The 22449-nt window shown below is 53.8% G+C and overlaps 1 protein-coding gene across 5 annotated transcripts in view; it reads right to left on the minus strand.

Moving 5' to 3' along the window:
• CBFA2T3 (CBFA2/RUNX1 partner transcriptional co-repressor 3) overlaps positions 1-22449 on the minus strand; it is an 88245-nt gene that overhangs the window by 33428 nt on the left and 32368 nt on the right. The gene's annotated exons all lie outside the window — the stretch shown is intronic.

Genomic DNA, 22449 nt, shown 5'->3' on the forward strand with positions numbered 1-22449 from the left:
CATCACAGCATAGTTTATGAGAGTGACAAACAGAGGGCAAATGACCCCAAATAAACTCTCTGGTCAATGCAATACTATGGAACCTTAAAAATACCACCGTAGGTACATGCACTTTAGAAACTGTTTTTTAGTATCTACTAGCCGAAACCATCACACACTCCACGGTACAACAATATTACTCCTAGGCACAGAACGAACAGATATGTAAACACATGTGCTTCAGCAGCAAGGAACAAGAGTGTTCATCAGTCACAGAGGTCCAAAGGGAAGCCATCCAAATGCCCATCAACTATTGAAGGGGCATGAATCATAGTAGATCCACATGGAGGAATATTATACAGCAAGGAAAAAAGGACAGATACAACCACACGCACAAACATAAATGCATCTCACAAACATGCAGCCGAGTGGATGACACCAGACTCCAAAGAGCATATGCCATGTGCTTCCATTTAAGATTTAAAAAAGGCAAACTGGTCTATGGTGTCAGAGTCACTGATAGGCAATGACTGGATGGGCACAGGGCCTGGGGGCAGGGAGGTAACATTTATCTGGCACACTTTGTAAAAAGTCAAGTTGCGCACTTTTTTTTTGTCTATTGTCTCTCAAATGCCCACTTACTGGCAAAAATGATGCCATGATAGATGGAATACCATCTAATGATATAGAAAAGCAATGTATGAGTAAGAATCAAAAGAGGTGACAAAAACATGCGATTCCATCTTGTAAGTAAACATATGCACACACACACATACCAAAAAAATGATGAGAAATGAATTGTGACTGTGGTTCCTGGTTAGAAAGTGGGTCAGAGCCATTATGTTCCTGCCCGTGTCTTCAAGAGGAGGCTGTGCCATGGAGCCCAGAGCTCAACTAATCAGAGATGCCCTGACCCCTTGGACCCAAGCCCTGTGGATGGTTCTGAAGTCTGGTCTTCTACAGCATCCCAGCATTGAGCAAAGAGTTAAAAGGCGGGGGAGGGTGGAGAGCTCAAAGCTCTGGAATGAAAACCTTCTCTGCTCTCCAAAGGGCAGCAAACACGATCCAGATGTCAGGCATGCTCACCCTGTAGCCGGCAGACAAAGGAAGCACATTCCTCACCCAGCTGCTGGGGCTGAGAGCTGCGGGGGAGGCGCCCTGACATCTGGGCTCCTGCTGCAGAGGAAGGGGCTGCGAGGCTGGGGGAGGGGCAGGGAGAGTAAGGGGCACCCTCCTCTCCCAGTACTGGTCTCCACATTCTAGGAGCCCCCTCCCATCCCCCCATGCACAGCTGCTAAGGGGAAGTGGCTCATTTGCAGGGTGGTATACCTAGCTGAGTGTCAATGGGCTGTGACAACAAATGTGCTGGTGTGGCTTCCTGGGTGGGTGGGCACAAGGGATTATGGGTTTATATAGAAAGATGAGTGGGTAAGTATGAGGTAGATGGACAGGTAGATGGATGGATAGGTAGGTGGGTAGATGAATACATGGGTGGGTAGGTAGATGGATGTACGAATGGATGAGTGGATGGATGGATGGATAAATGGATGGGTGAGTAAATAGATGGATGAATGAATGGGTGGATGGGTGGTTGGTGGATGAATGGATAAATGGATGGATAGATGCTGGGTGGGTGGATGGATGGACAAATGGACAGATGATGGGTGGATGCATGAATAGATAAATTGAGGAATGGGTAGATAGATAGGTGAATGGATGGGTGGTTGGCTGATGGATGAATGGGTAGACGAGTGAATGGATGGATGAATGGATAGATGGATGGATGGGTGGGCAGCTGGGTGGGTGGATGGATGGATGGATGGGTGTATGAGTCCATGTATGTGTGAGTAGAGGGATGGCACTGTGACCTAAGTGTGATGGAGATGAGTTTCTTCCTGGGTGCTCACAGGTGGTAGGGGCAGTGGAGACACAGGCCACTACACAGAGCTGTGCAGTAGTAGGAAAAGCCTACTCTGGGGTCAGGCAGGCCTGAGTTCAGCTCCTGGCTTTATCTCTTGGGTGGCCATGGGCAAGCTTCCTTGTTTCTCTGATCCTCAGTTTCCTCATCTGTACACTGGGGGCAATGTTGTGAGGATTAAGTGCCTGTTAAGAGAACACTCCACAGCTGCTTTGCGCATGTGTGTGTGCGCACGTGTGTGCGCGCGTACACACTCTCTCTCTCTCTCTCTCTCTCTCTCAGCTAGGATGTGTTGGTTGGGTGCCTCACCTGATTGAGAGGAGTCAGTGAAGTCCTCCTGGAGTAAAAGATACCTACGCTGGGATCTGAACAGAAGAGTCCAATGGTAGAATTTGTCGCCACCCCCTCCCCCCATAGCAGAGCCTCGGGCAGGGGACAGCATATGTGGAGGGGGAGTATGTGTGTATGTGTGGTGTCCACTTGTGCATTTCCTATAGAGGGGTGTGACCCTCAAGAAAGGTTGCAAAACACCCCTGGAATATTTAAAAGATGATCTGATATGTACACAGTATCTCAACAAGGAAACAAGAAGCTGCCCCTGGGGAGAAGCGGGGGTGGGGGGGGGAGACTTCCTTCTCTCTGTGCTCCCTTCTGTACCAGAACCCCTTTAAACCATGTCCTTCATTCATCTTAAACTTCCTGCTGCCCACCAGCACTGTGCTATCCCCCAAGAAGCAGATAGTAACAATAAGTAACAGCCAATTACAAACTGTCACATAAGTTAATGAATGGAACATTATTGCAGTTTGCTTATTTAAAAAAAGGAATTGACGAAATTCAAAGAACTCATGGGGCCATGGATGGTAAGTGAGCTCCTAGTTGCGATAAAGTGGGAAGTCCTATACACGGCTGCAGGCACACCCTGGGGTGGGGGGCTGAGTGTCAGAGAAGTTTCTAAGAAGGGGTGATGTTGCAGCTGGGTCCTGAGAGCTGCAGAAGTCACGCACCTAAAGAAAGATGGAGGGGAAGGCTGACCCAGCGACCCCAGCGGAGGGCATAGCTCAGCCAAAGGCGTGGCAGTTGGAACTCAGGAACAAACAAGAAATATCAAGTTCCACCTGCAGCCGAAGGTGGGGAGTGCGAAGAAAGGCTGGATGGAAGGGCCAGCCAGTCTGTGGAGGGTCTGAAAAACCAGGCCAAGCAGTTAGGATGTTCCTCTGCCAGCAATGAGGCGCCACTGAAGGCTTAACCAATTCCCAAAGTGTTTTCATTGTTTAAAAAACATGCAAATTGGCTGCATATCACCTTGAACTCTCCAGAGAAATCCTGCCAAAATTTAAAATAATAATGCTGCTCATATGAATGCTAAATAATAATTAGGGACTGGTGGTTTATTCTACACGTGTTTCTCCTAAGTGCCAGATGATTCTTGGGCCAAGTCCCAGCCATGGAATGGCCACCCTTGTCTATGTGACCTGTGCAGGCCCAGTTCACCAGTGACATGTACATGTGAGGCACAAAAGCCAATGATGGGTGTGGCACCCAGGACACGGTGACTTCTCTGAGCGTTACATACTACCCTGAGTGGTGGGGACACAGTCCCCGTGCTGACAGGGCCTGGGGGACCCCAGGTTATGATGTATGCACAAACCCTCAAATACAGGTGGCCAAAGGGATTTTAGAAATAACCTGGGAGAGGCAGGGACATAATTGGTATTTGGGCTGGCTTGCTTCTGGGATCATCCCTAACTTTTCACCTCCCCACTTTCACAAGGATGACCCTGGAGCCGGTGTGATAGAGCTGTGGGTGAGAGTGGGCCCCATGTGGCACTGCCTTGATGCCCCCTTGCCACCCCGCGGGAGCACTCTGTGCATTCAGGACCTGGGAAGGGGCAGGCCTGGGGCTCTCTCTCGCCCCATCAGAGGCATCCGCGCACCCAACAGCCCCTCTGTGTCCTCTCAGTTCCTGGACATGGAAGGCACCAACCAGGGTCCTCCCTGAACCAGAACGGCTAGGGACAAAGCCAGGCCCACAAGAAGACCCCACCACTGCGAGGCCCTAGGCCATTCCGCCCCTGGCATCAAAGGGTGGTCCTCCTGCCTCTGCCTTTATGCGGGAGGCTGGGGGCTGCTGCAAAAGCTCACGCTTCCTCTTGCAGAGACAAGGTAAAGGTAGGAAGGCAGGCCGGGGGCCAGCCCCATGTTGGGAACTTTTCAGTTAAGTCATTACTGAAGTCAAAGCTATTGCGCAGGCCATAACTGTCCTCACTTCCCAGGTACTCAGAGAGGCACAGGTCCCCACTGAAGTTACACAGCACTAATACCGGGCTTGAGTTCCTAAGGACACCACAGGCCCTGCTGGCCCCATGGTATTGCTCATCCTTTCAGAGGCCCACGGCTGTAGTTGATTTCATGACTTAACCCCAGCAGCACCAGAGAGGCCTAGAGTCAGGGTGGCCTCACACCACCTCCAGGAGTGAGGGAACTGAGCCCCAGCCTTGGGGTGGCTGCTGACAACAATCTTTGGGCATTCTGAGCTTGGAACTCTGGGGCGCTGTCTTCCCAGGGCTCTTCTCCCTGATAGAGTCCAGAATGTTCCATCTTCTTGCCCAAGGAACCATCGAAATGTCCCAGAAATTCCAATCGTACTTCACCCAAAGGGCAGAGCCCAGGCTCCCTGACTGCCGAGAGCCTAAGGGGCACCACACATCCCAAATTTTTGGTGTACAGTTTTTGTGCATTTGCTGCATACCTTGGGCCAAACTTATCACCTCTCACATGGTCACATGAACCCTATTATTTATCCTACTTTCAGAGAAGTCAATAATGTGCCCATGGTGAACCTGGTAGCCTGGCCCTGACAGGTATTGTCATCATCATCATGTGGGAAAAACCCACTCCTGGCAATGTTCCCCCAACGAAGGAAGAGACAGGGGGCAAGGAAAAGGACTTCCACTCTTTTGGTCTGCCCACTCAAAGTCACTTCTGTTGACAGTTCTCATGGAGCCTTCCAGACATTTCTATATAAATATAATCCTATGCATGCTTGCCCTTTAAGAAAAGGTTGACATAGGCACCTACACATCAGTCACTTCTGTTTATTGGGGTTTCTAGCTTCATGTGGATGACCTGGAGGCCAAGCTCAGTCTGCAGGTCTCAGTGTCCTCACCTGTACACTGTGGATAATTATTTCTTTCCTTGAGCATTAACCCAAGAATCAAAGTAATACTGTGCACACGTAAAGCCTACCACGGCAACCTGCATCCAGGAAGGGCTAAGTTAGTGCCAATCTACAAACAGGCAACTCCCTGAGCACTCGCTTCTGTGAAGGCCGTCCACTGAGCTCTGCATGCAGACAGGCTCATCTGTCCTATCCCTGAAGCCAGGTGGCGAGGACAGGGCAGGTCAGGCCCCAGGCCTGCTGTTCTTGCCCAGCACATGCTGGATGCAAGATGCGCCTCTTTGGTCACTGAGAAGTTCTGAGCCAGCACCAACCGACAATGTTGATCACGGATCTTCTAGGTCTGCACTTTGTATCACTGTCACCACGAGCAAGGTGGCCGTGTGGAGGAACATGGTGACTCTCTACAAGAGTGGCCCCACCGTGCAGCGCCGAGCCACCAAAAATGCAGGTGGAAAAGGGAAGTCTTCCCCTCCCAGCCCAGAGGGGCACCAAACTTGGCAAGACGCGTCCTTTGCCCTCTCCCAGCCCTGCTGGCAATCCCCACAACCTAGGAACAACACCTCCTTTCTCTGAATTTAAGGAAAACAGTCTCCTCTGGAAGCAAAGCTTTTAAGCAGATGTTTCCTCTTGGCCTGAACCTCCCCCACCTCCCCCAGCCGGGCCTCCACCCCAGGCGGGGCCTGCTCAGCTCCCACACTAGGCAAGGCGCAGGGGAGACCAAGTGATTTCAATTTTTCTTTTTCAGAAGGGGGAGGAAAATATTAAAAAAACGTGTTTTACAAGCCTGCCTTTGCCATTGTTTATGTAAACAGGTAAATTGTTTCCTGCCTCAATTAAAAACATCTGCCACATAAATGAATACCAATTAACTCATCCTGTTTTTAATTACTCTGTTAATTACACACAGGCAGCAGAAAGGATGGCTGGAGTAGGGAAGCTGAGTGCCATCCCTCCCCCTGCTTGGCAAGGATCCTGAATGCGTCTGGCTCCTGGAGGATGAGGGTGGCAGGGAGGTGGTGGCATGGTGCCAGCCGGGATTCCCCGATCAGGGCTGCCGAGTGGGCACCTCCTCCCTGGGTGGGGGGCCAGTGGGGAGGGAAGTCCTGGCTCATGCCAGGGAGGATGGGGCCCCCTTTCTGCATGCCTGTTCTGCCTCCACCCCCTTCCTGCCTTTCAGCTTACTCCAGCCCCCAGACTCTGCCTTTAGGCCCCATTGTCACTGGAGAGGAAGGAGGGGCCTTAAGGGCGCCCCACTCACGTCCTGGCCACATTTTGTTGGGGCAGGGAGGCCTGGATCTTGTCCAGGAAGGCCTGACTTAGGGGAGGGGGATCAGACTTCCCCTAAAGGACATCTCTGTCCACTGAACACCTACTGAGCACTCCCACAGTGTCGCACATGGCTGGAGGCCTCTTGGGGAGCACCCTCACCCTCATCCCTCACCAGCGTTTCATTTGGCTTGTCCTCCTCCTCAGCCTTCACGGGGTTCGCAATGACACAGCCTCCTCTGCCTACTTCACTGTCATCTGTCCCAGGGCATGCAGGAGGCGCTCGGCACATGCTCACTGAGTGAACCAGGCAGCCTCATCTATGAACACTCACTGAGGACGCATTTTTATTCCCATTTGCAGGGGAAGCCAGGAGGGTGATGACCTGTCCAAGGTCACATCACCTGTGTCTGACAGAGCAGGACTGGAACCCAAGACTCCAATTCCAGGGCTTATGGCGAGTCTACCATTTATATCACAGAAGGCCAAACTCACATGCTGGTGCTGTCCCAAGGAGCTGGGTATGGGGTGGACCTTCAAGTCTGCATGTCTGACAGGTCCCAGGGGACTGCACTTTGAACAGCGGGGGGAGGGGTTCCACCTCTAAGCCCCGGGTCTCTCCTTCCAGGGGCATCTCCAGATCCTTGTTCTGCCCAGGACAGTACATCTCACCTCCCACCGATATGTGTCAGACACTCTCCCCATCTTTTCTCCCAGGTTTCCATGGCTTTTAAGTGCTGAGATGGTCAGAGTTGGCTGGCCCTTGGAGCCTGTCAGGTCAGAGCAGCCAATAGGTTTTCATGTGCACGCAAGCTCAATAAAGCAGAGGCACCAGAGCAACTCCAGGAGAAGGATGTTGCTGTCTCAGACAATCTCAAAGGGAAAGGGCTGCCTTGATCGACTCGCGATGTCTGCCACTAGCACTGGAGAGGGCAGTTGATTAGCCATGTCTGTCACCAGCATCAGAATGAACAGAAAGATACTCCCACGTATTGGGGCATTAGGGTCCAGTCCACCCTTCACTTCACAGATGAGAAACCTGAGTTCTGCAGTGTTCCAGACAGTCTGTCTCTTGTACTGTTCATGGTGTCTGCTCATCGAGTGAACTGTCTGCACCAGGGGCCTACTCTGAGGGATGGGTCAACAATACACAAATGGACAGGCCAGAGTCCATCCCATGCCTGTTCCCAGGGGCAAATCCCTTCCACGGACTACTTGTAGCTCTTAGACACCAGCTGCAAGCCTCCGCCTGAAATCCTGTCCCAACGCTGGAGAGAGGAGAGAGGGACAGCCAGTACTATGTGGCCAACAAAATATTAACTCACTTAATCCTCCCAACAGCCCTGTGAGGTCATTCTATTACATAATAATACTGATAAAAAAAAAAAGTAAAACATGTTACACTCCCATTTTAAATACAGGACAACTGAGGCACAGAGAGAATATGTAACTGCCCAAGACACCCAGCTAGAAAGGGCAGAGCTGGGGTTCCGATTCAATCAGTGCAGTGCTGCAGGGTCCCCGGCTTGAGCTCACACAGATGCCTGGAGCCAACGTGGATCGAAACATCCAGTCTCCCCAGTCTGGCAAACGGGGAGGCAGAGATAGAGAGGAGCCTCATAATGTGCCCCAGACAGTAAGGGCTGGCTGCAGGCTGGTGAGGGCCAGGCAAAACTTTTGAGTTTGAAATCAGGTGTCTGTTGAGTGGCCATGGGCTGCGAGTAGATCTCTTCATCTGGCTGGGCCTGAGCTCTCCCTGCAAAATGGTGGGGGGGGGTGTGTGGGGAGGCTCACTTCTGTCTTGCAGTGTGGACGTGAGGATTCTGGCGCTTTCCTGCAAGTGTCTTTGCCCACTGCTCCCCCACCTGCCTCCCCTTCCAGGTAGGCCTCCAGGCTTACCTGGTGGTTTCCTGAGCTGCTGGGGTCCAGCCCTATACTAGGCTGAGGGACTCGCACCCTGAGAACTCCCAGGGGTGGGAGCCTCTTTCAGATCTTCTGCAATGCACATTCCTTTCAACACTCACCAGCCATTGTAAGGGTCAAGGCTATTTCTCTGGGGCCTTTTAACCAATTTGAGCAACAAAGCAACCTAAGAGCAGTGAAGTCATTAAGGGGCAGGGGCTCCCGACTGTACACTCGGGCCCTGGGCCTATCGGAGCAGGAGTCCTGCGCCAGCTTACCCCGACAAAGCCAGAGCCACATCCATGTCTGGGCGGCTTTGTGAGGAGCAGCCAGGAGGCAGAATCGGTCCCCAAGGCCTGTCCTTCAGGGCAAGAGACCCTGCAGGCAGTCCCACAGCCCTGGGTGGTCAGACAGCAGGGAGGGCTCCCCGCTTGTGGGGAGGAGCCCAGAGACTAGCTGGCTAGGACTTCAAATAGGAGATGGCCACAGGAAAAGGACTGCAGGGACCTCAGGTCAAGCACCAGTCCCGCTTTGGGATCTGAGTGCTGAGAGGTGAAGGGCCAGGCAAGGGCTCAAGAGGGTGGACACAGAGCCAAAGGCCAGGGCCCCTCGCTGTGGAGAGGGCCGCACCACAGGGTTTAAACCCCAGTGACTTCGGGCAAGGACTTAACCTCTCTATGTGAAAGAGTGAATGAACCGGCACAGGGTTGAATGAATGAATTCGGGGTGGCTGAACTCGCCGAATCCTGAGGGTGGGGGCTCCTCCCCCCTCACTACACATTTTTTCCTTCCAAGTGGCAGAATGACGTTCTCCACCACCTCATGGATGACATGGGGAGTGGGGTGGACAGTTACCACAGAGGGACAGTCCTGGGAGAAACTAGAAGCCATCGGTCAGTGAGATCTCACTATGGTCAAGCCCAGGGCTCAGAGGTATTCACATGCTGCACCAGCCCACAGGCTGAACTGTGGCACTGATTTCAAAGGGCACAGAGAGGGCAGGCATCTGCCTGGGGGCACACAGCATGGCCTCCTCCATGAGCCCTCATCCCGCTCGCCCGGAACCACAGGCTAGGCCGTATCCACAGCAGCAGAGGGTCTGTTTCCAGGCCTGCTGGGGCCCCCTCCCCCCAGCCTTGGGAAGGTGCCAGGCAGGCAGATGGGCCTGGCGCTGGTGCAGCCGTGGTGGCAGCTGCTCTGGGGGAGATGAGCGAGGAGCCAGGCTCCACCGACTCCCTCCTGAGCGCGGGAACCTTCTGGATGTTTTGACTCTTTCCACCAAATGGTCTCGGAACCTCGAGAAGATCTGGGGTGGGGTGCTGAGTCAAAACAGCCCTCGGGGGGTTTCTGCGGAGGTGTGCGGGTACTTTCCTCCCTTTCCGGCTCTTCTCATCCTGCGGTGAGAGGCTCGGAGGCTGGTGGAGGAGGTTACCTCCCCATTTGACAGGAGGGAAAACCAAGGCTCAGAGGGGATCGGGACATGCTCGAGGCTACACCACTGGCCCCAGGGTTTCCCCTCTGAACCCTGACAGGCTGGACCACACATTTTTCTGGGGGCTCCAGAGCGGCATCGACTTCTCAGAGCCACTCCATTCTCCTCTCTCTTATGCCCCTCAGGGTGGGCTTTCTCAGGCTGGGAAGTGGGGCACCCTGACTACCATCAAGGGTGTGGGGTGCACACCCTCCCCACCTGGGTAGGGAAAGTTTTCATGATGACCGTTTTTAAGAGAGAGCCTAGGGAGGACAGTGGGCAAAGACAAGGCTCCCCGTCTGTCTCCAAAGTGTCCTCACACCTGGCCTGCCCCTGCCAGCAGGACCTTCTGCCAGGTGGGAAGAGGGTCTCTGGCTGTAGCGTGGCCTCTGCCATTGTGAGCACTCCAGGAGTGTTTGTAGGACTCACTTTCCCCTTCTGTGAAATGGGGACGAATCTACCACAGTGGCAAGCTGCAGCGAGGGAACTAACTCAGACCCGATTAACCAACCAGAACACGGAGCCATTGGGTCTGACCAGGGGAGTAACATACTGGTGAGGAGTAGATGGCAGCTCAGGTCAGGGTTATTCTGGCTTCTAAAAGGGATAACGAATACCTCTTCTGATACCTAGCTGGACAAGCCTCTGCCTCCACTACCAAACTCCTTGAGAATGCCCAAGGGTCCTACCTGGGCTCTGAAACGTCCTTCTTCTCACCCTTCCTGCATAGTGCATGTTTCAGGGGATAAGCAGCCATCCCCCCACCTCTCCCGCTTGGCGGTGGTCACAGGCCAAGCTGTGAGAAATGTTTTCACGTGGAGGTTCACCACATGTCATATCAACACAGATGACCTGCGATCAGCTAAGAGCTTTATTTAGGAAGGATGTGGGTGAGTGCCGAATCTGCCAGCCATGGGGCTGCAGACAGACCAATGGGACTGTCCCAGGTGCCCTGTGGGACCTCACCACGAGCTCCCACACAGAGGGGTTCAGTTAACTAATCTGAAGGGTCCCCATGGGGCCCTCAAGCCATGGGTGCTGTCTGGGAGGCCTGTAAGCCCGGGAAGGCACAGCGCTGAGTGGGAATCTTGCTCAGGGACAAACTGGCTGCTGCTGTGTGACCACAGGGTGTGGCGTCGGGTCTGACAGGATCTCACAGCTGGATCAGTGCAAAGCCAGGCTCACATGAAGACACTGTTTTTTCATGCTTTAGTATTCATGCCACCATCTCTGACTAGACGAAACCTTCAGCGCCCATAGCACAGCTCCCATGTCAGCTTTCTGTCACCTTCCTGCCCTCCGCCCTTCACCTTCCCGCCCACAAGGCCCCCTCGCTGATCTCCAGATGTGCCTCGGGGCTTCTGCGCTGCTATCACCTGTGCCAGAGAGGCTGTGCCCCAAGGACACCTGGATCCTTCCCCTTCCAGGCCTCACCTCACTGTCCCTTTATCAGAGAGGTTGGATCTGACTAGGCAGCAACCTCCCACCCAGTCTGAGACCCTCCCTGTGGCCCTCGGTGAAAAAATATCACTTGTCTCCATTTATCGTCTTTCTCTCTCTAAACAGAGTAGCAGCTCCTTGAGGACAGTGGTCCGTCTGCCCGATTCTGGGGCAGCACCCGTGACGGGCAGGTGCTCAGTGATTATTTGTGAAAGGAGTAAATATGCACCCATACTAGTCTCATTCTAATGGAGACACGTCTTAGCTACACGTCACCCAGCTCTGTGCCAGCATGTCGCAGGCTTGGTAGCAGTGACGCTCACCCCCGGGTCAGCCTCCTGAGCTTCATCTAGGGAGAAGACAACAGATGGAAACAGGGATGACTGTGGTCCATTTGTCCCACCCCCTCACCATGAGGGGTGGTCAGAGGAGGAGGGAGGGACTGAATTTCTGCTGCATGTGGAAAGCTAGGTTGTCTTTTGATTTGGAGAGAAACAAAAAATAATTATCTCATGCACCCTAGCCAGGATCTGGGTCTTCCAATTCTGCCCTGTATCCAGACTGTCTAGGGAGGGGAGGGTTCACCTAGCCTTCTCCAGGGACCTCCCCAGTGGCTGCCTGCCCTGTGTGGGTTCAGCCCAGGGAGCCCAGAGGGACAGCAGCTGGGGCCTGTCAGGGGCCTGTCCTGACTTCGCATGGGACACTTTCCATACTTCTCTGGATGTCTCCCTGCAGGAGGTGGGCTTCAGTCCCCGCCCACCCATGCCACTTGGGTTCCTTACATATGAGGGGTCCCCTGTTCCGAGCAGCCACGGGGAGGGGCCACGTAGAGGTGCTCTGTCAATAGCCGGCCATACCTAGGACCAACATTGGCCCAGGACGCCCTGCAAAGCCGGGCCTTCTATGCCAGTAGCCCCAACTGTGAAGGCCACTAGCCAGGGCCCCAGATACCCCAAGGTAGAGACACAGCATCCCCATCAGGCCCTGTTTGAACTCCTGACCCAGGCGCCAGGGAGCATGGTGTGTACATGGTTGTTCTGAGCCACTGAGCCAGCCTGGGGTGGGCTGGTCCACAGCAGTCAGAACTGAATGACTTCTCCGTGAGTGTGCAGGGCCCGTTCTAGCGAGTGTTTCTGGGATCACCTCTCCTGCCTCTGAGTGAGGACTGGCCTGGAGAGAGCCCTCAAGAAACATTTGTTTGGGAGTCAACAATGTCAGGTGTACAGACAGACTGCCCAGGTTGACCACAAGCTGCCTCCTTCTGTGGCCTCGATGCAGGCAAGTCCCGGGGTTGGGAAGCAGACTCAGCGATGAGATAACTGTTGGTGGAATCAAATACAGCAACAGCTTGCAGCAGGTAGACGAGCCGCTGCTGTTCAAACAAGACTCTCCGAGCACCCAACAAGGGCACCCCCGCCAGCCAGGGACCCTCAGCATCGGCGCCTGTGAGATGTAGTGGGCACCCCCAGGTGGGACGTGTTCCTATTCCCTAGGGCGCTCTGAATCAGGCACTTGTCTGGGCTCTGGTGGGTGGCAGGGAACACAGACTAAAGTCCTGCCCTCACAGAACTGTCCTTCTAGGAGGGAGAAAAGGAACAGACAGGGAGGCCGGGGATGCTATGGAGAAACGGCAAGAGCGAGGGCGCTGACTGAAAAGAGGACCCCTGAGAGAGACCTGACGGGGTGGCAGGTGCGAGCCATGCAGGTGTTGGGGGGAGAGCACAGCAGGCAGAGGGACCGCCAGTGCAAAAGCCCTGGGGTGGGAATGCGCCTCCGTGTTTGGGAAACAGCAAGGAAGATGAACTTCAGGGAACAACTGGGGGGCCCAAAGCCACCGCAACAATCTGGTCTGTCTCTGGAGGGGCCGTTATCTGACGGGCTTTGAAGGGGACCCCTCTGGCTGCCACATGGGGACCCCAAGCTACCTCTCTCATTGAGGGCAAGGATAGAAGCCGGGAGACCAGGTGCAGAGTCCTGTTCATGCCGTGAAGGTTAGACGCAGGTGCCAGGGAGATTCGGTAACTGTTTGTGGAACCAAATACAGTGACAGCTTGCAGGCAGAAGAGCCGCTGCTGTTTAAACAATCCTTTCCAAGCACCCAGCGAGGGCGTCCCCACCAGCCGGTGACCCTGGGCAACTGTGTTCACCAGCTCAGGCCACGGTGTGGTCACTTATGAAAAAGGGATGGTGGCGGCCACCTTCACAGGCTATTGGGAGGACCTGGTGACATGCAGAAAAGCCCGGGCCACCAGGGCAGGCAGCTCTTCTCGAATCATCCACTGAAACCCTAATGGACAACGAGTTAAACCTAGAATGACCACATGACTCAGCCATTCCTCTCCTAGGTATACACCCGAGAGAATTGAAACATGTCCACGCAAAATTTTGTACACAAATGTTAACAACAGATTATTCACGATCGTCAAAAGGGCGAAACAGCCCAGATGTTCATCAGCTGATGATGGATACACAAAACGTGTCTATCCATGCGGTCGAACATTATTCAGTCATTAAAAAGGACTGGGGTACTGACATGCGCAACAACGTGGACAAACCTCAAATACATTATGCTAAGTGAAAGGAGTCAGTCACGAAAGGCTATATATTGTATAATTCTATCTATACGAAATATACAGAATAGGCAGATCCAAATAGAGACAGAAAGTGGCTTCCAGGGGCTGGGGAGAGGAGAATGGGGTGTGAATACTAATGGGTATGAAGTCTCTTTTCGGGGTGATGAAAATTTTGGGGAACTAGACGGTGGTGATGGTTGCACAACATTGTGACTGTGCTAAATGCCACCGAATTGCATACTTAAAAATGGTTAAAATGGTGGTATGGAAGTTCCTCAAAGAAATTCAAAATAGAACTACCATATGACCCAGCAATTCCACTTCTGGGTACAGAGCCGAAAGAACTGAAAGCAGATTTCGAAGAGAGATATTTGTACATCCATGTTCACAGCAGCATTCTTCACAACAGCTAATGGGTGGGGCCACTCGAGTGTCCATCGATGGAAGAAGGGATGAACCAGATGTGGTCTCTCCATACAAGTGACGCGTGAGCCACGTGGATGAACCTTGGGGGACATTATGCTAAGAGAAATAAGCCAGTCACAAAAAAGACAAATAGTACAGGATTCTGCTCATACGAGGTCCCTAGAGGAGATAGAAAGTAGGATGGTGGTCCCCAGGGGATAGGGAGGGGGACGTGAGGAGTTAGGGCTTAATACGGACAGTTTCACTTTGGGAACATGAGAAGTTCTGTGGATGGATGGCAGTGCTGGCTGCACGACAATGTGAATGTACTCGATGCCACTGAACTGTACATGTAAAAGTGGTTACGACGGTAAATTTGTGTTCTGTATATTTTACAACAAAAAAAAAACCTAGTGGGGAGATTGAGACCCGGTAGGCTGCAACCTCTCTACCTGCTCCCTCCAGCAGCCTGTCTGCGTTGCTAATGGCACGGGATTGGGGAGCCTGAGCTCTGGCGTGAGGGACAAAGGTGTGTGGAACTGGTGGAACTGGAAGGCCAGGCTGACCTTCCTCCCTTGGCAGCCAGGGCCAGGGCCCGACTTGTGGGCGGTACTAATGTAAGGTCACAGCCTCCCTCTTAACAGGCTCTGTGCTCTTGTCCACCTGGGAGACTGAACAAGTGGGCAGGGAGGGTGGCTATCCTGGAGCTGGTGGGGCTGGGAACGAGGCGGCAGGCCAGGGCCCAGAAGGCTTGTGATGTGGGGCCTTATTATCTCTACTTCAAAACATACCCCATATACATAGGCATACCTGTAGGGGGCCAGGAGGGACCCTAAGGGAAGGTTTGCCCAAATAACCTCCTAAACCAGAGGGCTAACTGGCCTGAAAGCCACTGTGATATAAAACATACCAAACAGGAAGGGCGTCCAGGTGGCACCCGGAGGGGATCTCAGACTCTGTGAGAATCAGATACACATGACATAATATAGGTCAAATCCAGGACTTCACAGCTGTCTCCTGACCTATCTCCTCGACCCTAAAGCCCTTATGGCCAGTAGAAGCTCTGACTTTGACTCAAAAAGGGAAACTAAATCACCCCAACCAGACCACGCCAGGTGCTGTGGTGGGTCCCTCGACCAGATATATAATGACCATGATTGTTGAAATTCTGAAAGATTTCACAAGAACAGGATGAAACTGAAGCCACAAAATACTGAAGTGAAGGGCTAGTATGTAGGATGGTTTAGAATTTGGGAGTCTGACCCCCAGAACTAGGTTCTCCTATGACTAATCTCCACAGACATAGAGTGACAGGTGTCCTAGGATAGTGAACGTAGATGTATAGTGACAAACATCATGGGACAATCCATGTAGGTATGTAGTGACAGGCATCCTGAGTTGGTCTATATAGATAGATGTATGTGACAGGCATCCTGGGACAGTCAGTGTAGGTTTGTAGTGACAGGTGTCCTGGAGATAGTCCTTGCACATATATAGTGGCAAGTGTCTTGGGACAGTCCATGTAGATGTGTAGTGACAGGTGTCCCAGGACAGTCCATATAGAGTGACAGGTGTCTGGGGACAGTCCATGTCAATGTATAGTGACATATGACTTGGGACAGTCCATGTTGATGTCAGTGACAGGTATCCTGGAACAGTCTATGTCAATGTGTAGTGACAGGTGTCCTGGGACAGTCCTTGTAAGGTGTGCAGTGACAGGCATCCTGACACAGTCCATGTAATACTGTAGTGACAGGCATCCTGGGAATAGTCCATGTAGCTTGCCAGTGACAGGTGTCTTGGGACAGTCCACGTAGATGGTAGTGACAGGTGTTGGGACATTCCATGTAGGTACGTAGTGAAAGATGATCTGAGAGAGTCCAAGTCAATGTGCAGTAACAGGTGTCTGGAACAGTCAGTGTGTGTAGTGACAGACATCCTGGGACAGTCTATGTCAATTTGTAGTGACAGGTGTCCTGGGACAGTCCATGTGGGTGTGTAGTGATGGGCACCCTGGGGATAAAGTTCCACCTCTGAGGCCTTTGCTGGTCCCCTCAGCGGACACTGACTTCGGTCTCCAGGGTATAAGGCCCTGAGTAGGGCAGGTCAGTTTTGACTTCTGTGCAGGTCCCCACCTGAGCCCTGGTCATACTTAGACAAAAGTTCCCATGATGTCACAGTGCAATTGGGCTGGGACGGGTGGGTGGGGATAAGAACCTGGCATGCACTCCTTGGCTGTTATCAGTTCCAGCCATCAAGACTGGCCATGGGCCCTCCTCTGAGTGCCCTAGGGCACTTAGGTGGAGGTCACGCTTCCTTCCTCTGTCTGATTTTCATGCGCACACACACATTATGTGCTCACATTCACACACATCCCTGTGTGCACAGTCACACACACACACGGGCTCTTGACGCTGAGTGACAGTTCAGCCATGGTCCACAGAGGGAGCTGCTGTCCCTCTTACAAGAAGCTGTGGCCTCAGAACCCCAAGGCCTAGTGAGAAGTCACCACCAACTGTTTGGGGACCTCGTTTAGTGGAAACAGAGGCTCTGGAGTCAGATGACTGGGTTCCTGAGTTGAAATCCCACCTCTGCCACCAAGTAGCTATGGAACGTGATGGTCCCAGCCTCAGCTTCCCCTCTGTGAAATGGGAGGGGAATGGACCTTTGTTCCCAGGTGGCACAGAGCATACAGAGCTTGGCTCTGAACATGCCGTGGCCCCCACGTGTGAGGAGGCAGGTCAGCAGGCGCAGGGGCCTGGGCTGCACAGGAGGAGATGCACATGAGAGAGTAAGCCCACTGCACGGGGCTGGCTGGGAGGGAGAACCAGGGTTTGAGTGCAGAGCCAGCTGATGCCTCTCCCACCAGTGAATCCCAGGAATGCACTGGGTGTCCCCCCAGAGAGGAGATGTGACAGCCACATCCACTAGCCAGTAACCACACTCCAGACACACGTGGACCTTTCACATCTCATCACAACCTGAAGAGACAGGAGCCTTGGGACTGCGTTTTGCTTTTGAAACCAGAAACACAAAGGGTAAGTGATTTGCTTATGGTGACACAGCCACTGAGAGGGGAATCGAGGTTCAAACTCAGCCAGTGGGGCTCAGAGAAGCCAGTGTACTGCCCATCCCCCCACCACTTCAAAGAATAGGGTAGGGGCTCCCCAAGCTGGGAAGGGAGCTGTGGGCTCCTCTTGACGACCTCCCTTGCCTCTCAGCACTGCCCTACCCTGACTGTGAGAGGGGCCCATGGCGACTCCCTTTCCTGGCTACTCCTGGGTCAGGACCACCAGGAGAGGGCTTCGACATGAGTTGCACACGTTGCCCAGGGCCAGCAGGGCTCGAAGAGCCCTCCTCACCTGCCCCTGGGGGGTCCAGGAGCATCTCCTACTGTTTCTCCTCATGCCCTGCCCCAACTGTGGGCTTTTCTCTGCCCAAGCAAACAGAAGAATGCCCAATACCCGGACATCCTCCTCAAACCTCCTCCTGCCACGTCCACCACACTCACGGCCTCAGGGGCAGCCCAGGAGCCTCTGAGAACCTAACCCTGGGAGGCTGACAATGTGTGTGGACAGTGAATGGGATGGGCGCAGGCGGCCGAGAGTGTGTGGCTGAGCAGCAGAGGGGGCGCTGGTGCCTCAGCAAAGCGACATCTTCCTTATTACACATCTTTGTTTTCCTTCCAGTGACATCTGGCTCACCGTGAGGTCCCACGAATTACGAAAAGCAGAAGTCTTAACTTCTGTTTTATTGCTGCAGGAAACCATACTGCAAACAGCAAGGCGGGAAGCACATTCTGGTTCTCGCATGTCTGAGGCTCCAAGCCCAACCCTGCACCCCACACCCCAGGTCTGGCTGTGAACTCAGAAGTGGGAACCAGGCACCAATTATTTATCACTTTCATCATCATAAGTTTCCATCCCGAACGCCAGGTCTCCGCCTGGGTCTTTCCACTGATGCTGCAAAGGCGGCTTCCACTCCAGGAATTTGTTTCCAGACAGTAGAGCCCTGCTTGCATTAGTGTTCTTGGCTAAAGGCGGCCCTCAGAGGCACTTGGGGGTTGGGCCTTCTCCTGCAGCCCCTGCCTAACACAGGCCTTATCCGGGCCCTGTGTAAAGGGGAGGGGGTGGGGGGGGGTGGGCGCCGTAGGAGGCGGGGAGGGAATCTAAGCCTCAGGGAACTGCAAAATAGAATCAGGCTTGCTGGTTTTGCCTAAAAGTCTGGGAGTATGACCCCAGGAAAAGATTTGGAGGTGTGGTTCACTGTCAAAAATAGTCTTGGGGAGACCAAGAGCTATAAGGATAAGCCAGAGTAAGCCAGCGAGGGACTGATTTCTTGGAATACAGTGTGGTGCCTGCCTAGCTTGGCTGGGACCTAAGGGATCCAGTTTACCAGGTGTGACATAGTCCAGAAAAGAGCCTTGGTCAACCCTTCATGAGCCCAGGCTCTCAAAGGCCACACCCCAGATGGACACCCACCAATTACAAGTTTCCAGACTCCTCTTTCCCCTCCCTCAGAGGCTATGGCTCCAGGTGCTGGTGTACCTCAGATTTGCAGGGGCTCCGAGTAAGCACGTGCCTGTGGGCCCCACGTTGTTCCTCCAGATTCAGAACCTGGAGAAAGCTCTGGGGGCCTGCCCATCCTCCACACTATAGAACCAGCAGAGACACCTGCCCACCTGCCTCTGGTGAGTCTCTCTGGGCCTCCGCATTCCCATCTGGAAAATGGGACAGCAAGGGTACCCCCCTACAGGCTTGTCATGAGGTCCGTTAAAAGGAAGAACGCCGATGAGTAGTCTGCAGTGTGAACTTTTGTGGGTACTGCATTATTACTAGTCTAGCCCCTGCCTGGCACGACATAGATGTTCACTCATCATCCGCCCAACGATTGAGCAGTGGATGACAGACTCTTCCCAGGGCCAGTTTTATGTAGTAAATGCAATCCTGGCAAGGCTACACTCTTGTATTTACAAGTGACAGAGTTCAGGACATCCCCTCCCCCTAGGCCTGGGTGGTACACCGACTTCTCAGACACGGATTTCTACCAAATTGATGCTATGTTTGGATGCCTTATTATAATAGCCAGACAATGTCCAGTGGCTCCTAGAGGGGACAACAATCCCCTCCCAGCTCCTTTTTTTTCCCCCTTGCTCGGCATAGTGGGAGGGAGGAAAGACAGGGCTGGCCAGAGCCTAAAGAGAATAGGGAACAGCTGGGAAGGGGCTGGCCTTAGGCCTCCATGACCTAGACAGGGCAGAGGTGCTCTCCCGCCTCCTGACCTCAGGTGGCCCCTGATATCAATTACAGCTGTGCCCCACGTGCCTGAGGCCCTTCCAGGTGAAAGTTCCAACATCTGGGGCATTAACCACTGTCAGCACCAAGTAGTCAGCCACCTGTCCCTGCAGGTGTGAGAAGAATGCTGACAGGTAGGCCAGGAACGAGTACAATAGAACCTCGGGTAAAGGAGGCCAGCACAGCGGCTGGGGCCAGAGGCCAGGCAGCCATTGTCACTCAGTGTGGGGAAGTGCGGGGGTGGGGGCAATCAGACCTAAGCTCCCTTCCTGAGCTTGATGAGTTTGTACCCCTCTGGGCATCTGGAACTAGAGAAGGTTCCACCGGCCTTGCAGGTGTCATGCACACTTAGACAGCAAGTGTGAGTGCTGAGCAGGGCTTGGCTAACAGTTACGGCTCAGCCAGGTGCTGACACTCAGGCTGCTGTTGTGGGGACAGAGGCCCGTGCAGGTGAGAATAGTGCAGGAGGTAAAGAGCAGGACTGAGCAGAGCTGCCCCATGGGAACACTGGTTTCCCCCAAGAGTGCCACCAATTAAGCACCTACTGTATGCAGCTCTTCACCATTCCCCAGGGAGATGGATCTCTTCCGTGTTTGGGATTCTGAACACACACACATGTGCGCACATGCACGCACTGACTCAGGAGGGAATTCAAATCAATTGAATTCAACCACTATCCTGCATATCCTGGTGCCATGGGAGGCTGAGGATAAATCAGATGACCCCAAACTCAATCCACTTATGAGGCCACAGAAGAGGAGGTCGGAGGCTGGGAGCCTCAGGAGGGTTTCAAGTGGCAGGGAAATGTCTCACCCAGACCCCACCCTTCCTGCCACCCCTGGGGAGCAGCAGCTGGCTAGCCCTCTGAGAGGTGGCAGCCCCGCCGGCTTGAATCTTGCGGATTAGTGACCCAGCCTTCCAGCGTCTCCAGATCCTTGCGTAGGAAGGAAAATTAATTCTTCCAGTCATGCAGAAATGAAAATATGTAGAGCCAAATCACAGAGATTTCCTGGAGGTGGTAACTCAATTATGCAGATAACCCGGTGACAGAGGAAGAGCATGTGGACACGAAAGGGCTGGTGGGTGGCCTGAGGCAGCCCCAGAGGGTCCTGGAGGGAGACGTCCTGCTGAAATCCTCCAGCCCACCAGCCCTGACTAGGCTTGTGAGCAAGCGGGTACCAAGCACGTGACTATCCCTTCCTCCCATCACACGTAGATCAAGGCACCGCCAGAGAGAGCCGGATTCCGCCAGAAAATTGGTCCTAATGTGATGTTCTCCTCCCGCCCTGCGTCTGTCTAGCTCTCGGGGAACACAGAACGCCGCATCTGTCCCCACCATTCAGGCTTATCTTCTTTCTTCTCTTCCCTTTTGACATACAGAAGTGGCCTGGCAACATAGCCCCAGACAGCGTGGCTCTTTAGGCATGGGGTAACTGGCTGCACAGAAAAGAACCCTCTGCCTTCTGGGCCCAAATGAGTTTTTGGGCTTCCCCCATCCAAAGGACAGCAAGGCGGGGTGGGGGTAGGGCAAATGACACAGCTCCACCCCAGTACAAGTCACAGCATCAGCTTTCTACTATAATGTGCTCAGCAACTGTGTGCAAGACCTTCCTGCCCCTGCCCCTGCCCCTATTGGAGAAAGGATACCAGTGGCCTGCCTCGCGTCTGGGACAGGTGAGGGCTGGGCCTGAGAGGGTCCAGCCCACCTCTCCCTTGGGGTCCCAACCTCAAACCTTGTTTCTCAAACCTCAAACCAAGTTTCTCAAACCTCGCAGCAACTTGCAAAAGCAATGCTAGGATACAGAATAGCTTCCCCTCTTTGTCCCCAGCCAACCCCTGTCCTCTGAGGGTGGCCGCCCTGGGAACCTCCTGTTTCTGGGTCCAGGGGAGGAAACACACACCCAGTTACACATAATGAAGCGGTATCCTGGCTGCGGGGTCAAAGACGGGGCCTGACAGTTATTCAGATCACCCTACACAGGACATAAGGTCTTCACTATTCTCAAAGGAAATATTTTTCTCCCTGGCTTCTGGAACAGGCCTAAAGTCAGTCAGCCTCAGCCCTAATGGTGGGGAATAGTTTTTTTTTTTTTTTTGGTGGTCAAGGGAGGCAGCGGTCCCCACACATACAGGGGTCTGCCCACTACTCTGTGGCTGCTGGGTCCAGCACACACAGTTCTCAGGGGCCGGAAGGAGGGACAGCCTGGGGCGGTGTATTCAGAGCCCAGTGGCTCACAGTGTGGCTTGCCACCAGCTCCACTGCCTTCTGTTCCACGTAAGCCCGTCTAGGGCTGAATTTCTAGCCATCTGTCCCTCTACATCGGCTCACACCTCCCTCCCTGCCATTCCCACAGCCTGGCTCCTAGCCTGCCCTACACGAAGATGGATGGTTCCCAAAGGGTGTGAGCATAAGCGCTGCCACCGGTGGCAGGAAGCAAGGGGGCTGTCAAGACCCCAGGGATGGTCTCTCAAGCCCCTCTCCCCATCCATGGGAGTGGGGCAGGGCCCCGTGGGGGAGTCTGAGAAGACTTCACTCCAAGACCACTTAACCCCTGACCACCACTTGCCTGGGTGGCAGAGCCAGGAACCAAAACAAGATCCAGAGGGACTCAAGCGAGCTTTGGTCCCCCTCCCTAGCCAGGCCACTGGCACCTCCATTTCTCCTAGGGTCATCCTCTTTCCCCCCTCGAAGTCCCCTGTCACTTGGCCCAGGGTCTTTGTCAGAAAGCCCAGACACCCCAGGGAAGCCTGCAGGATCCCCCCGTCACCTCCCCCATCCCCATTCCCACCTTAAGTCTGACCACATGCAGGGGCAGGTCAAGCTCTCAGCTCACCTGGGGTGGGGGGGACATTCAGCCCAAGTGGGTGGGCGCTGAGTGCGCTGCCCCCACCTCGCCATGGACTGCAACTTTGCAAAGTGGGGAGGGGTACCGGGGGCGGCGGGTGCACTCGAAGCGACAGCAAGAAGACCCGCGAACGGCAGCCGCGGGCAAAGTCGGGGTGACAGCGGCGGCGGC

The sequence above is a fragment of the Rousettus aegyptiacus genome, unplaced genomic scaffold, assembly GCF_014176215.1.
Source record: "Rousettus aegyptiacus isolate mRouAeg1 unplaced genomic scaffold, mRouAeg1.p scaffold_m13_p_14, whole genome shotgun sequence".
Lineage (NCBI taxonomy): Eukaryota > Metazoa > Chordata > Mammalia > Chiroptera > Pteropodidae > Rousettus > Rousettus aegyptiacus.